Genomic DNA, 10,905 nt, shown 5'->3' with positions numbered 1-10,905 from the left:
AATACCTTGATCTCTTTGTAAAATGTGGGTCATCTTGTAATGGTTAATTGCTAAAACAATGTGGTGGTTTTTTTCTGACACCCCTATGGATGTACCATACTCTGTCTTTGGGCATGGGACAGAGAAGCAGAACTATGGACTCTTATGTGGAGAAAAAACGTCTATTTCAGAATCTCTCTTCCAGTACTGAAAGGCACATGCCAGTGATCTCCTCTAGCAGACTGCAAGCATACTCTGCATGGGTATTCTCATAAAATGAACTCGTTACAGTTCAGACTGTTGCAGCTACCAGTAAGAAGGCAAGATACATTCTTCTCCTTTTCATGAATGCATGATGTTGACCATTGCCTTTTGTTCTTTCTAGTCATCCACATGTATTTCAGGTTCTTCTATAATTTCCTAATATAGGTTAGAAAATGGGGTGGAAAGTAACACTACAGTTTTAAAACAGTAGTTATACTTTTTGCTAAAGTTAATTTGTTTTCAGTTGTTTTGTCTTTCTGAGGCATAAATAAAGTGCTTCTTTTTTTTTTTGTAGTTCAGTGTATAAATTGAAAATAGAGGGTAAAAGGCTAAAGTATAGTAAGCAAATCTATAAGTAAAAGGTATTATGAACAAATTATGAAAAACTATGGAAGTGTGTTCCTGTTTCCTAACTCTGAAAGGTTTAGATGTTGATACTTTTTACAACTTAGCATTTTATTAATGAATTATGTATGTTTGCCAGAGAATATCACACATGTATTTTCTTTATTGCCCCTGTAGACTGAGAGTTAAATGGCAACAATATTTATTTTTATGTTAGAATTTTAGGCAGTGTGTCTGATTTTCCAGGTTGTTTCCATTGGGCAAAACGGAATATGGCTTCAATGACTCCTCTGAAGGCGTCCTGCTCATTTGAGTTCTGTTCCTTTCAAACTGTACACAAAAGCTCCTTTTTTTTCCCTCTGGACATAGCAGGAAACAGGAGATAGTTTTCATACTCAGTGTCAGACCCCCACCAGACAGCATTCACACACACATGTACCCAGACACACAACTGTATGCTTTTGTTGCTTTAATGGACATGAGGGTCTATTGCCATCTATAGCCCCTGCTGTCCTAAGACAAATGTTTCATTTAATAACTTCTATAATCTTTCTCCCTTCCTGCAGCTTTTTGTCTTTTCATCTCAGCTGTACAGAGTGACCCCCTCAGACAACTCCTAACCCTCCTGGCTTCAGACCAGATTATTCGGTTTCCACTCCAGGCCTGTCATTCTGGTAAATGATTTGAGCAGCAACTTCTGTTGTTTTGGAAAAAATAAAATTAATTTAAAACAAAAGAGAAAGGTATTTGACTGTAGCTGTAATGGAAGTAACCTTAAATAGGATTTAGAGTTTGCCATAAATCAGAGGTATATCTCTTGAAAGTTAGTTGTGGTCTGCCTTTTAGTGTCTCCTGCACCATTATGACTTGCTATCTATCTGAGTAGGCAGGTGCCTGGTTCCCAGAGTGGAATCCATCATCCTGAAATTACTTTCAATTACCTTTTTTGTGCGCTTACCAGGAGCAATTCAAGGCTGCAGTCTAATAGTGCATTGTCTCTAAAGGAGAATCCTTCTGCTAGTAGCCACCTCTCAGTCCCCTTGCAAGAAGGGCATGGTAAGCCAGCTCAACCTATTGCCTGTGCAGAAAACCATTCAGTTTCTTTTCTTTTTTCAATCAAAGTTTTCTATCTGAAAAAAAAAATGGGTTGAATAAACTACCAAACAAAATAGGTCAAGGAGCAGTCTTTGGCCCTTGGGTCAGTTACCACATGAAGTCCACATCAATATATATAAATCTTTATTACCCCTTTTTGTCCGTAGTGTCACACACTGCACCACAGCTCATACTTATTGCAGTCACATTCAGATGATATTAGTAACTTGTGTAAGCACTCCTCTGTTTCACTACAAGTTTGGCCAGGTTAGTTGAACAGCTACTGAAGATAGAACAGAACAGCACAGCTATATGCTGTGATACTGTCCTTGCCTGTTAGCAGTGCTCAGCAAGAGTGTGCTGATAAAGTAGCTTTCTTTTTGCCTCAGGTAAAATTGCAACTTCAGTACTTTCTTTCTTTTTTTTTATTTTAAAACAGCTATGATAAATGTTTGTTATTGGTGGGGTTTTTTGTGTAATCCCAACCAAGATATCTATGTTAGCAAAAAGATTTTAAATATAAATGAGGACAAACTTGTCTGCATCTAAGTCAGGTCACATTTTTAATTCTTTTTTTTTAATAACATAAAGGGATGAACCTTAAAAAAGCAGAATCACAAGAGTACAAGCTATGTTTCCCACTTTGGGTTATTCAAAAGCCATACTGCCTTTCAGTTTCTTGGCACTTAGGCACTTAGGTGGCTCTGTTAGTACAGTCCTTGCAGTTTCTGTGTGTTCAATTTTACAGAATCCAGAGGTATAAGGGTACTTTTATACACATTTTACATGGTGTCAAATGCAGACACAGCTGTGAAAGTCCAAGAACCATCTATAACAGAGGATTTAGGGGCCTAAATGGGACTTATGAGAAATGTAGGTAAGTCCAAAATGGTGATCCTGAAAGCCACCACTCAACTGCTGCTTCATATTTCATTCTTTCTTTTCATATACCCCTTGTTTAAGAGGGTGAGTAAGAAGCATAGCACATATATCTTCCTCAAGTACAATCATAATCCTGAAAGCAGCTTAGGGGTTTCAAGACTTTGGTATCTAATGTAGGGATTTTATTTCTGCTAATTTGTCAATGACAAGAAGAGGACTTCCAACCAATGCACCAAGGATCTTCCTCTTGCTCTTTATCCAAAATGAGCTTAACATATTTAACTTAAACTTAAGATAAATGTTAACTGTCAGTCTGTGAATACATCAGATACTCCATTCAATGTTTGATTTGTTGGTGTTTGGGTTTTTTTTTTTTGTTACATCATATTGTTGATTTTTTGTAGTGATGAAAAGAGATATGTTGTGTTCTGCTCTAACATACCTGTTAAAAATCCTTGAGCTACAGAAATTCAGCTCCAAATACATACATACAAAAATACATACATACATAACTATTCCCATACCTACCAGATGGAGTGAAAATCAGTGTACCTAAATTTGATCTCTTCTCAAGACACAGCCAGTCTTGTGCCGCATGGAGTAAGCAGTCTGTCTAGTATTTGGTGTATGAAGCACTGTTTCTTGTCTTTCATCATGATCCTAGTGATGATACTACAGACCACCGTGCATGCAGCCTAACCAGTCCAACAAACTGTTGAGGAAGCAAACATGGATCTTTTAGAAAACTGTGTCTGAATTTCTGATTTGTTAGACAACTATGCAGAGATGTTTTAGAGTGGCTTTTACATTATTCAGATACTCCCATGGCTAGTTAATGTCAAGAATGGAAAAAACCAAAACATATGTTCTGGCAAACATGGACAAAAAGATATATATTACAACAAGCATGTTCCTTATCCCTACTGGTATTTTCACAACATCCAAAATAAGCAAATTTGCATATATGTGGATCTTGCATTCACCTTCTATCCTCAGTTAGTTGATTGATTAAAAATTTTATCCTATTAGGAAAAACAGATTTTTGTTAGGAAACTGTCTATTCCAGATTTCAACTACCCCTTAACTACGGAGTTAAGCATTGGGAAATCTACCTGTGAGGGTTCAGTTACACTGTGTTGAGTGAATCTTTGGTCTGAACTGGTATGGCTACACTTCAGCTACCAGTGTGACTAAGAGAGTTCTCCCTCCACTGACTTAAGAGCACCAATCATGCACATGAAAATAACAGGCTGTCGGAAACTAAGGTTTCCATATTGCATAAGTACTGCTGTGAGTGGATTTATCTCTTCAGTGAGTGTGTGGACTAGAATATATTCTGTTTCCAGTGCACAAATGCTGGTGAGGTGCAGGGGTCTCAGTTCAAACACTGATGTGCTGGAGTAAGCCACAGCCTTGTATCACTGGTATCTACAGAACATCATCATTTTGGAAATCTATGTCCTGGCACTCTTTGTAGATTCATGCTCTGACAACATGAAGCCATACAGGACCTTCAGTAATGCTCTAAGAAACACAGAGAACTGTTAGAACACACACTGAGAAAGATGAGAGGCTGGTAGCATTTGCAGAAACAACTTAAAATGTAGTAAACCTCAAACTGTAAGTGCTAAGTGTAGCAGCCTACAATAACTGATATGTGCAGCTGCTTTTGCATGGGTAAAGACTGGAAGTCCTTAATCATATAAGGAATCAACTATTCTCAAAGTGGTACCTGGAAAATGAACTACACATGCTCATATTTCTGTCACATGCTGTGTTTCTAATATGTACCTGCTATCTCTTCTTATTCTGCTCATCTTCAGAGGTTAGAAACTTACAAGGTGTTATGATTAAACAGTTGATTTTTTTTTACTGTGTGAGGAAGGAATTGCTGGTGTGCAGAATTAGCACAATGAGGTCAGCTCTGTCAGCTGTAGTTGTGGAGGGGATGATAAAAAGTCCTTTGGTTCTGCAGACAGGCTAAATTACTTATAGGAGCTCTACCTTTCTCTACAGGTTTCTAACACCTGCATCCTCCCTCTTATGAGGAGGAAGACTGGTTGTCTAATTGTCCCAGGATTAAAAGTGCAGCAAATATTCCATCATTCTTTCAGATCTTCACTACTGTGCTACTTTCCATTGTAGAAAGGAACTGAATGAAGGAAAAAGCTGAAGAGTAATCTAAAGACACCATGGAACTTTAAGCTCAATGGTTTTGAAAACAAAGGCATACTTTATAAAGTACTCTAAAAAAAGGCCTACACTTTTGTTAGCAGACTGACAGTACCAAGGTTTGCTCCAGGCTCCATAAAGCTTTATATATATATATATATACACACACAAGCTCATCTATCACAGTGGGAAAAGCACTGCAGGAGTGCATGGTTTCTCTCCCTCTTCCTGACCTCAGGCTCCGCTCTTGTTCTTTTGGCAGCCATGCCATGATCCCTTTTGTGAGTTGATGGAAGTTTTCATACATCAGAGCCTTCAGTCTGATGCTCTCGCAGCAGCCACATGCTAAATGGAGAAACTGCATTTTCAGAGTACTGGCAGTGAAATATGTTTCCTTGATGTTAGAAATACACCTCCTACTTCACAGAAATAAAAGCTGTGGATTGTCACATCTAATGTGCCAGACTATTTTATTTCAATGGTTGAGAAGTGGAGAATGATTTTGTTTAAAGCAGCTTCAGGCTGAGCCACACTCAGCTGTTCTTTTGGAGTAGGGGGGATCCAGGAAAGGGAAGCAGAGGAATCAGAAAACTGTTAATTTTCAGAGGCCAGCAATTTACTTACCAACAGTACTATATGGGTTGCTTAGAGAACTGTTTTATTAGTTTCTTGTCTAACCTCTACTTCCTTTTTTCCTTTCTGTAAATGTTAAGCGTTGCATCTAGGGTTCTATTCAGAAAATACATAGCAGAGGATGTATTGCAAGGTTCAAGCAGAACCTTACGCTCCCTCCTACCTGTCAGGAAACTTCTTTCCTCCGGTAGGAAATGTCAGCTCGTGTGACTAAATCTGTTCCAAATGAAAGAACCAGGTCAAAGCAGTAACCTAGACAACTCCAATGTTACAGGTAACAGTACTATTTATATATCTTCTACTGAGAAGGGAATAGTTACTCCCTTACCTGTTTTAATTGGGTTTTTTTTTGCCCACTGGGCTTCTTTTAAGCAGGTGCTGTCATGCAGTTGGTGTTTGTCAGCTCCATCAATAAGCAGAAAACTGGAAGCATTTAAGGGTTTTCTTCTAGCTCCAGTTGCAATGAGAATAGAGGGTGGGATTGCAGCTATTATTTTTCTTCCTTTTTTAATGTTGGACCTTTATTCTGTTTGTTTCTTTTATATAATTGTGGTACTGACATGTAACCTAGAAAATGCTCAGCTGAGCAAACTGCTCAGAACATAGTGTAGTGTTTGACGTTTTTATGTTTTCAATCAAAATAGCGGTGCTGGGTATAATTTCAAATGTAACTAGGAATTGGCTGTATTTATCTGGCTAATTTTCAGAACGGTGAGAGAACATGGACCAGTACAGCAGGTTTACATTCAGCTTTGCAAATCAGGAAGAGAACCGCAAGAGGAAATGTTGGGTTAATTATGGATGAGTTGTAAAGAGCCTCTGAACAGAAGGTGTACAGAAACATTCATTGCACATGATCAGAGATTGCTGTAACTTGTGGTTATGTGGGAAATTCACCATAAAGCACTATAAAATCAAATCTTGCAAAACCATACAGGAATCTGAACTGAAAAATTTTTAGTATGGGTATCTGAATGACACATGATTCTGACACAGTGACTGTTAATCACTTCAGATGTTATCCAAAAACTAGAAGGAAAAAATACTTCCTAGTGTGGCTGGAACCATGAAGCACTGTAGTGTTCATAGAGGTTCCAGTAACAGGAATTTTGAATTTACTTTTTCTTCATGGTGTCAGAAGGAGTAACATAAAATTCTGTATTTATGTTTGAAAGCAGTCTCAGTTTTAAGTTCAAGCCAGCTGTACCCTGAAGCTGAAACATGGCTATATTTTGGCAGCAGGGAAGACTGCCATATGTTGCAGTGATAAAGAAATTACACTGATGCCAATCTCTAAAGTCAGTCTTCTAAAAAATATATAAGGGAGTATATTTGTGGCAATATAAGCTTTTATAGAGCGAGAGAGTAAAAGAGCTTGACAAGCCTTTATTTAAGGTGATTCTTCTGTCTCTTTAACAGTCGCACCCTTTGTAAATGCTGCAAGCCACAATTCACTATTGTTCTTGAGAGAAGTTGTATATATTACATAAATTCATTGCATTTCCCTGTTGCACAGAATTGCTTGCTCTCTAGCTCCCAGCTTTCAATAGCCATAGGACAATTCCGTTCTTTAAATAAGTTCTTACATATTGACTGGCTTTTAGTGAGAACATACTGAAAATAGGTAAGAAGATCTTTTTTTTTTAGGAGTCATTCAGTCAGGCCTCTAAATGAGAGCATGGTTCTGGAGACCCTGGACTTGGCTGGCAGCAACATGACGTACTCTTTCCTTTTTTAAGGTCAATATAGCTTGTTGGTCTGTAGCTCTCATGGGTGAGTTCCAGTGCTTTTAAAATTGGCAATTAGCTTGGTTAAGTGCCAGCAGTATGTCAAGGATCTTTGAACACAACTATTTGTATTCTTGATATGCTTATTAATAAAGTGCATTGTAGGATCTGTTCTTACAATGAGGTGGTTCCAAACCACATCTACTGCAACTTAATGCAGAACAAAATATCGAATACAAAATATGGATCTCAATCATAAACTTTCTGTTTCCTATTATAAACACTGAAGCTGCTGTTTCTCATCATTGAAGAAGGACTTTTACTGATCCATAAAGCTGACTCTTGAGCAGTTTCAAATTCTCTCCATTCACCAGTATCCTGAGATACGTTTGTTAGATTGCCAAGAAGTTACTGAGAACAGACTATGGATTCCACCAGCATCTTCTTTTATGTCCATAAAACATGGACATAAACCACCATTTATGTCCTTGAGCTCTTGAAAGAACTTATCCAGAGATGCAATAAATTTGTTTTGAAGCAGAAGTTTTTACTATTATCTAGGTCAATAGTTTCCAGGTACACATTTTCTTGCTCAGCAGTGATGGTAGTCTTCAAACTTCCCTTTTTGATAGTATATAAGCTAAGTTCTTATGTATTTCCTGTGCCAACAGGTTCAGCTGGCTTTGCACTGAGGACACCAATTCATTTGCATTCTTTATATATACACACTTTGCCATTTCCACTTCTTCTGTTAAATTCTAATGGTATTTTGCAGCTGAGAAAAAACACTGGCTGTTTCTTTCTGTAATTTTTTTCAGAGTGAGTTAGAGATCTCCTAAGAAGGTATTAATTGCTTTTTATGGCCCTTCATCTCATCAGCCACAGCAGAAAATTTCCTTGTGTTATTCTGAAATGAACACTTCAGTTCCAGGAAAATTTCTACCATTGGTGTCAAGGTATTTAATGCTTCTCCTAATCCATATATATGCTCCCCAGTCAACCTGAACGGCTCAGCTTTACTAGCAAATGGCACAGTCATATTTTGTAATATGTTTGCAGACAGTTAAGAAAGTTCAGTGATAAGCAATTTTTTAACAGAGGTAAAAGACCCTGGTACAACTAATGCAAATACATTATCTGCTGAACAATGGGTAGATATGAGGCCATCTATAAAATATGCATAAGTTTTCAACAACTGTTGCTGCTTCAGACAGTTCTCACTAACTGAATCGTGTATTTTATTGACCAGAATATTAATTTCTCCTGCAAATGTATTTGGATGATTGCGTTGTGTCAATCACCAGTTTTCTTATGATACAGTTTAACATGGTACATCATTTGTATTAGCAGACCAAATGGCTAGCTGCACCATGAAGTTTTTCTTTGGTGTATTCAAAACTGAAACCACATATTTTTTTTCTCAACCAGAGGAATCTTGGTTTCTTGCAGATTTGTCCGTGATTTTTTTCAGTCATTTCTCCTTGATTTGCAGATCTGTTTTCATTGTTTCATTACATTTATTAACTCTGAACGGTTTAGTGATTGTTTTCACTTCTTTTTCCATGGTGCTCATTATGTCAATATATTCTGCAACTTGTTCTTCCCAAAATGTCAGCTTTCCTTTAAGGGCTTCATGAATTTTCAGTGAAAATATAGGTTCCATTTTACTCTTGTGCAGCAGTGAGGTCTCCTTTTAACTGCTCAGTCTCTTCAGTATCTTCCTTAATAATAGCCCCTTTGGCAGCTGCTGGTTAACTTCAGGTTTCGTTGTGTTCTTTGCTCTGTAAGCATACTCCACTGTGCTCAATTTTTCCTCAGGATTTATAGATGTGGGACAAACTGTGGCTGTTATTGATGTTCTTTGTTGTTCTCCAAGAGAGTGTTGAAGGATTCTATTAAGATTCTCCACGTCTTCTTCCACAGGAGGAGTAATAACTCTTTCATGGGCCAGAACAGATTCCTTGGTGTTTCCAGCTTCACAAGCTCTTTTATCAGCTGCCCCAAACTGTAGTGTTTTTACTTCTTGCGAGTTTATATTCCCAATTCTAACAAGCTCTTAGTCATCTGCTCAGGTTACTTTCATATGGATGGTAATGGAAAACAGTAGGATCAACTGGAATATGATTCATGTAAGTAACTGCAGCAGTTCTTTTTGCTGCATCTTTTTCCAAGATTTGGTAGGCTTAATTTTTGTTGTGTACAGCTATTTCTTCTAAGCCTTTCCCATTTACACTTTATGGGTCTTGTTTATGGGTCATCAAAACATCTGCAGTGCTGGGAATAGGATTCAGAAGTTCAAAAAGCTCTTCATTATATATTTGCAGAAGAGAAAATTTTACAGAGAAGAATAAAAATCGGTTTCAATCTGTGACTTTTTCTAATATTCAATACAATGTATTGCAAGACTCTTTTCAGTGGTGCCCAGTGACAGAATGAGGAGCAGTAGCCATAAATTAAAACACAAGAAGTTCCACCTCAACATAAGGAAGAACTTCTTTACATTGAGGGTGGCAGACCACTCGAATAGGCTGCCTGGAGAGGTCATGGAGTCTCCCTCTCTGCAGACATTCAAAACCCAGCCAAACATGTTCCTGTGTAACCTGCTCTAGGTGACCCTGCCTTGGCAGGGGGAGAGGACTGGATGACCTCCAGAGGTCCCTTCTAACCTTAACAATTCTGTGATTCTTTGATTCTGTGTACCTGGAAGAAAATCCTCTTCCCAAGCATGTTCTTCATTGGGGCTTCCCTGAAATTGTGAAGGTCTTTCCAATACCAGTTTGGCCATAAATGATCACTGTACAGTTGTACCTATAATAACTTCATTATCCAGAATATGACTACACTCCTGTACATATCAGTTGTCCATGACTCCTCCATACTCTAAAATTTGTTTTCTTGCTTGAAAGTCTACAGTCTACAAAATAGGCACTTGCTCTAAATCCTAAGGCATTAAAAGGCCTGCACCACACCACCACCTGGATGTTCTTGCCCTTTGCATTCTTCATCTAACCACTTGCCTGAAGTGCAAGTAAGAGACATGCCAGGTCTTGGGGCCAATCTGCCAGGGAAAGAGGCAAAGCACTGACTGCCCCATAATGCTTTTTCAGCCACTCGAGCTCCAACCAACTGCCCTCTGCTCACGTTCTGCTCACCTCAGCCACCAGCACTGTGCGTCCTGCAGTTCTGCACTCAAGCTCCTGCCAAGCTCCTACAGTGGCTCAGAAGTGTCTTAGGGAGACTCTATTCACTGCTTACCTTGTCATGTCCACACACTGTGCAGTGCAGCAAGGTGGGGATATGTTTAAGCTAACACTGATCAAAATAGCCCTGGAATGAAAGGTACTGTAGCCACAACAATTTTGTGTTGCATGTGAGTTAAATGGCCCTGGTACGAAGCATTGGCCTTGTCTTTCTGACTCTGTTTTGGAACAGAAGTGGGCCTCTGCCTAGTATTGCACTGCATCAGCACCAGCCTGCTTGACACTTGAAGGTTTGCATTATTACCCAAACCACTCCATATACGGCATCTGGCACCACACACTCTCTGAACCAATTTTCCAGTTGTTGCTGTCTGCTCTACAGATGAGGAATTGCGCTATTTCTAGATGCCTTTCATGGACACCTTAGAGCAGGGCAGCTCATGTCAGTAGGCTTAACTGAAGGCCAACACACTGAAAAATGTCTTAGGGAATTGTCATATGAGAAAGGCTTGAACTCCTCTGATGTAAAATTTAACATGGAGCTATGCTGGAGATGAAAGCAGAGATTTTTGGGACCTATTGTTCTGTAGATTAACTGCACAGATCAG

At 38.7% G+C, this 10,905-nt stretch overlaps 1 pseudogene; it reads right to left on the bottom strand.

The window, feature by feature from the left end:
* Positions 1-6,513: 6,513 nt before the first annotated feature.
* Positions 6,514-9,442, bottom strand: LOC116784056 (annotated as a pseudogene).
* Positions 9,443-10,905: the final 1,463 nt, after the last annotated feature.

Source organism: Chiroxiphia lanceolata, chromosome 3, assembly GCF_009829145.1.
Source record: "Chiroxiphia lanceolata isolate bChiLan1 chromosome 3, bChiLan1.pri, whole genome shotgun sequence".
In the NCBI taxonomy this organism is placed as follows: Eukaryota; Metazoa; Chordata; class Aves; order Passeriformes; family Pipridae; genus Chiroxiphia; species Chiroxiphia lanceolata.
The sequence above is the reverse complement of the archived record's forward strand: the minus strand, read 5'-3'. Positions and strand labels throughout refer to the sequence as shown.